Below are 6500 nucleotides of genomic sequence, written 5' to 3'. Positions count from 1 at the left end.
ACAACAACCCCAACACCAGTACCACCCTCCACCCCACTCGTTACTTCAACACACACACACACACACTCGTAAATACAGCTTTTATGCGTCGCACAGGCCGACCACTCCTGGGGCCCAGACCCAGCTCCCCCCCCCCCCCACTGACTCTCATGCGACAGCGTGCTGGACCGAGGCCATCCGGGCAAAATGAGAATCAATGGTCTAATCAATGAAGTAATAAAAGCCATAAAAAGGGCTCTGTTTTTAATTTCGGGTCCATCTGACCTTTGGGATGGAGCTCTCATTTTAAGATGCAAACTAGCCATTTATGTATTCACACAGAGTTTTGAGTTAGGGACAAATATGCCAAGACCAAATATGAGAGTTTTTTTTTAGGGTGGGGAGCTGAATACTAAGATCTCTTCACAAACTTAAATACTTTAGACACCTGTTCTCAGGAGTAATATTAATGTGTTTAAAAACACAGATAATTAATAAAAATAAAAATGTGTGTATAATCACCAAATTATGTTTGGACTTGTTTCCCCATTTTTATAATTTATTCATACAGTTGTTTATTGGAACATGCCAGAGCTGAGCAGTCGTCGGCAGTTAGATCCCAAATCCCAGTTAGACCCAGACCCGGAGTTTGTCTGCCTCTGTATTCACTTGTAACATGCTAACTCCCTCTCAACGTATTGACAGGAGACAAAATCGACCTTGTGTTATGGTAAACCACACTGTACATCTGATCGACGCCTCTTCGCGTTACACTCGCTCGGTTTGCGCAGCGCGCACGTCAGTGAGCAGACACGACAATCAGACAATTCAATAGGGGGGTATTTGAAATGCCGCTGACGGCTGAATAATTCAGCACTTGCAATGCACACAGCTCGGGCCTTGCAAACGAATGAGATGGAAGACAATGAAAGGATGAATAATCACAGCAGCAGACAGGTATATATGTGTATGTGTATGTGTGTGTGTGTGTGTGTGTGTGAGACAGAGAGCGAGAGAGAGACAGAGATGGACACTGGGGAATCTCAGACATGCACACACACCTCGCACTCTAAGTGGGCTTTTGAGGAGATGTGAGGAAATATATCCGCGTACACCACCGGGTCCCGGGAGGACGGAGTCTGACCAGCGCTGACAATATGCTGCTTCCCGCCTCTACCCCATGTATGCCTAGCAGGGAGGGGCGGCATGAATAGACAACCTAAATCTCGCCCTCAGTCTGTCTGTCATTCACTCACTCATTCTAGCATTATCACATGCTTTTTTTGCCTCTACAAAGCCAGATTTGGACTGACAGCAAATTGTATGTAGCAGAGAAGATGGAGAGAGAAGCTTTGGGGGGTAATTAGAAAGGTCCCCCGCCCCCACACCAGGCTTGTGCAAAATTCCAGAATTTAATTGAAACTGGCTCTTGAATTCCAATTCACTTGCATTTCAATTCGAATTGTGCACAACCCTGCCCCACACACACACACCTAACCCGAACCCACCCACCCTGTTTGAGTGTTTTAAAAGAAAATACAAAATAAACAGTTGAGAACAGGCTAGTGGTCCAAACTTCAGGGGCTTTATCTCACCCCTGTTGTTTTTGCCAGCAGAATGTGAGATCCAAAAAGAGGCTTGCCTCATGCTTGTTGTTTGCCTCTTGAAGATGATGCTATAAGAGTAGGAGTCAGAAGAGTAGATTCTGTATCTGCTGGAGCGAGTACTGGGTGCTCGTACAAGGGAGAGCGGCTGTAGTAGATTTTAAGCAGGTTTCCTTCAAGGAGCCCTCAGGGTAATACAGAAATACAGATTGTCTGAATGTCATTGTTAAAGGAGTGCTACAGGTGTCAGATCTGTCTCCCTGTTCACTTTAGCTCTCCTTCCTCCATCTCTCTCTCTCTAACTCTTCCTCTACTCCCTCTCTCGCTCACACAATCACTCACATCCTCCTCAGATGGAGACATGACACTGCCTCTTTCATATCAGAGGAAGAGACTGAGGAAGGCAGCGTATCCATGGCAACTAAGAGCCCCTTCAGATGATAAATTGTCTCACAATATCATTTCAGAGGGATGCCTTCCGCTAGTTCAACTGTCCAGACCGGGAACCAAGACTGTCAGGGGGGAAACCACGGCTGATTGTCAGCAGTATCGCTTTTAAAATATGCATTGCTGTATTGTCACTGAAATAGTATTGCTGTGAAAAGTCCTTGTCCTCCATGGTTTCTGCTAAAAGCATTACATTCCTAGATCTGTGCTCTGATCTCTTTCATGCTGACATACGGAAGCTTTTTATGATGGTTACCATGACCACTAGTGCTGCTCAAATTGTAGCTAGTGATCAAGACAAACAGCTGGTCAAGGGGGTCGAGAGGTCAGCAGGAAATGGGTTTTTGGCCTCTAGTTTTCTCTGTGTGAGTGGATCTTGCGGATGGTTAAAGGAAAACCACTGACATAACTTGGTGACTTGACTGAAATGTCACCGCAAAAACTTTATTTTCCTTCCTGCAAAACAAACAAACAAACAAACAAACAAAAAAAGACATTTGTGAAGACCAATTCTCAGACCAAATTAAGCTTTCTTTTCACAGAATACTTACTGGCAAAACAAACCAACAGGAATGCTTTTCTGCTATTGCCGCCCAATGTCCATGTTGTGTCCTTCCCAGCATCAAACCAATCAAAGGAGGCATTTCACCAGTGTGATGATATATTATTTACAGCTCCTTGTGGTGGTGTGGGAGTCATTGCTGGGGCACCAGACTCCCTCTGGGCTGGAGGCCATGGCTGATTGATATATAGTTTCCCTTGAGTGGTGGCTGCTGGCCCCAGCAGGGTCTTTGCTGGTGCATCAGCTTTTTTTCTCATCAATGATCAACACATTAAGAACCACAACAGGGATTACAGGCTCATTAGCATACGTTTAGCCACACTGACCTAAGTGCTAAGCGGGGATGACAGTGCATACTGAGTGTCTCACTTTCCCTCTCTCTCTCTCCACCCCCCACTCACTCCTAAACTTGTTCTCTCTCGTATTCCTTCTCTCAAGTCACTCTTCACTCACTAATGGCTACCAGTGCATCACAGCCCAATAAACTAAAACTAAGAATAAAAAAAACTCAAACAATTGAAGGTAATGTACAGCATTCATTTCCTATACAGTATATATTGATATTGGCAAGTGCTGTCTGTATGTCCCAGCACTACCCAGCCTGCCTCTCTGCCCTCCTGTCTCAGAGAGGGCTGATTCCAGCTAGCTTGGCACTAAACCCCCTACACCCAGACTCTCTTGGCAGCCCTCGGCCCGCGCATCCGTATCACGCCGGGCTAAGATGCCCTCTGCCTCACCAGCTGGTGCCCTTCCATTCTTCCCTGATCCGCAGCATGAGTCCAGCTCACCAAGTCCGGTGTCCCCCCCACCCCCCACCCCAGCCCTCGGCCTGACCCGGTCCGATCATGCGGATCTGCCGCTCGGCCCGAGTTTGGCAGATGGGCAGGGGCCTCGGATGCCCCTCGACATGATCTGATGAGACAGCGGCGCACGTCATGTGTGGGAGGGCGAGCGGGCGGCTCCAGTTGTTACTCTCTCCCGCTCTTGTATTTAATGACATTCAAGGTGTGAAGCGTGGCATGACTGCAGGAGGAGCACGAGAGCACCGGAGGGGTCTGTGAGAGGGGTCGACGAGGTCATGAAAAGACTTTCTCAGCAAAAACATGGAAGTTAAGAAGAAGAATGCTTCAGGACTTCTGGGAGGTAAATGGCAGGCACTGTATGATGTTTTGACACATTTGACATGCAACTGTCTCTATTACTAGTAATACATTGTGTTATCTATCTGAAAATCCCTGTTATGTTCATCCTTTAAGAATTACACCTTATCCCACACATTAAGCGTCTATGTTTGTGAATTTATGAAAACATTAAATGTACTTATTTTGGCAAATACACTATACACTTTTCTCTTTTTTCCATGTGGAATGTAACTTTCATCAACTTCAGAAAAGAACTACAAGCCCAATGTGAAAGTTGGCTGTGCGGTCTGAGCGTGTGTCATGTTTTGAATACCCCAGGTGAGGTGTTAGTCATCCAAAAAAATACCATCAGTAAGGAGTCAGTTGTTTGATCCACATACACACTGTGGACGCCTAGCCTCAAACCCATTTGTAAGAATGTCCAATAGAAAGAATGTCCAATAGAAAATAAATTGGACTCTGTTACCCTGCGACCCAAGACGCTGGTGGTAGCATGGGTCATCTCACACACTGGAGTAAACTGTTGGAGATTTTAGTTTTTATGCGATGAATTACATCAGAGAAAACATAGAAGAAAACAAGTCACACTAAAACAAAACAAGAGAAAGAGAACTGCAAGAGGAATCCAATCTCAGGTTTGCTTTAGGAGAACAAAACCTGAAACCTATTAACAATTTATATGGTTGCCTAATTTGAACAAAAAATATCCTTTCTAATTTAGTCTAAGCACATGAAAAAGTAATGTGCTGGTAATTTAGTTTTGTTGTTGGTAAGTCATTTGAAATGATTTAGACTTGCTCAGTGGCATAAACAAAAGCATAAAGTACATTATACACAACATGCATTTTGCATGTCTTCAATGCCCCTTAGATATCTTAAAGGTATCCACTGCAGTTCTTCCTTTTCTTCTTTTTTTTGGTGGTGCTACAGGGCTCCCCCTGCAGTTGAGAGTATGCATTTGACACAATGGTCGTAAATACTCTTGGCACTCTTGGCTAGCACCCTTCCTCCTGGACACGGTGCATGTGGTTTTGTTTACAAAGCGGTAGAGATAACTTCTGAAGAACCATGTCGACTGACAAGGTAATATTGCATGATTTAATACAAATAGTAGGCTATTGCACAACTCTGGGATGTTTTTGAGCAAGTTGCAAGGCTGGTTCTCTGTAGCCGACTACATAGGGTGCACAATTCTGCCTATTACAAGTTCGTTTACCATCAAAATGGCTTCAAAGCTGTTATATTAAGGTAAAAAAAACTTGCATAGGAAGCCTTTAAAGGGAGAAAATGATGTCTTCATTAAACTCACAAGTGCCTTAGGCTACTAAGATGGAAATATTAGAGTTTGTGAACTCAATCACTCAAACCTTCAATCTTAACTAGGACAAAATAAAACCACAATAGCATTCAGCTAATATGCTTGTGATAAGGTCAGCTATAAACACACATGAATTTCTTTCTTGTATTCCATTGGCACTTTCAGCAGGGATGAAACAAGTTCAAGCTCAAGCTACAGAGCCTTCACCTAGGTTGATTAATGTTTCTTCACATTGCATTTTTAGGAGAAAGATTCTGCATTTCACTCCATACTGTCTGCAAGGGAATAAATCTAGTCAGATGAAGGTCAAATTCAGTCCATGGTAATGTATTTACATGTGTGTTTGTGTGAACTATCCATGTGTGCACATTCATATGTTGTCAGTGTCTTCAAATGATGTTGTGATGCATACATACAAGTACAACCATTCCCTATAAAAATGGGACAGGGCCAATCTCATTTGCTTGAGGGGGTTTATGTGTGTTGTTGTGGTGAGCCAGGCATGGGTAGGGGAGCTTGAGGATGTCTGATGACCTCTATAGGAACCACCACCACACCGACCCTCCCTTGCCCCTCACCCCTCCCCCCAAACAGACAGGTCTCCTAGGCGTGCGCGCTGTAGAATGGGGCCTCTTATTTTGCCTGGTGGAGGTCTGGCACTCGACTTTGAGTGCGCGTCCTCTGACCATCTTCTCTGCTGCTTGCTGTCAGTGCGACTCACGTCACGCTGGGGTGCAGTGGACGCCTGGAACTCACAGAGGTATGAGTTTGTGTGTCTTTCCATACGTGCTTGTCTGTAAGGGATGAAGCAGGGGTGAATTCAAGGAGTTGTGTGTGTGTGTCTGTGGATGTGTTGTGTAATTGTGGTGAGTGCACACATGTTTTGTTATGAAGTGTTGTGTAATGCATATTATACATACATTAGTGCACTTCTCTACATGTATGTATATTCCTGTGTATACTTGTCTTTATAGACATATTTGTTTGTTAGTATATAGAATGTGTGTATTTGTGTGTGTGTGTGTGTGTGTGTGTGTGTGTGTGTGTGTGTGTTTGAAGCATGTTGCCACCAGATATCAGTAAGAAGTGTGTGCAAGGTAAGTAGAGTTAGCAGCATTTGCAGCCCTGCATCTCTGTCAGCTGGCCAAGGGATCTGGCAGATTAATCTAGCTCATCTCTTCATTTATTTTCTGCCCCTCAGCACCATCAAGCAGATTTCATTAACACTACTGGGCTGATCATAGGCCTGGTTACACTTGCTCCTAGTCAAGCTCCCACTGTGTGAATGAATTATGTCCTCCCTCTCTCCCTCCTTTTCGATCTCCCTCCCTCTCTCACTCCTCCTCTTCCGCTCTCTCTCTCTCCATCTCTGTCTAACGCCATCCTCCATCTTCCCTCCTCCTCCTTCTCTACACTATCTGTCTCTCTTGCTCTCCGAAAAAACATTC

The sequence above is a fragment of the Alosa pseudoharengus genome, unplaced genomic scaffold (assembly GCF_046254945.1).
Source record: "Alosa pseudoharengus isolate Yale_2024_CS ecotype anadromous, Long Island Sound unplaced genomic scaffold, YU_APseudo_1.1 YU_APseudo_1.1_scf_23, whole genome shotgun sequence".
In the NCBI taxonomy this organism is placed as follows: Eukaryota; Metazoa; Chordata; class Actinopteri; order Clupeiformes; family Clupeidae; genus Alosa; species Alosa pseudoharengus.
The sequence above is the reverse complement of the archived record's forward strand: the minus strand, read 5'-3'. Positions refer to the sequence as shown.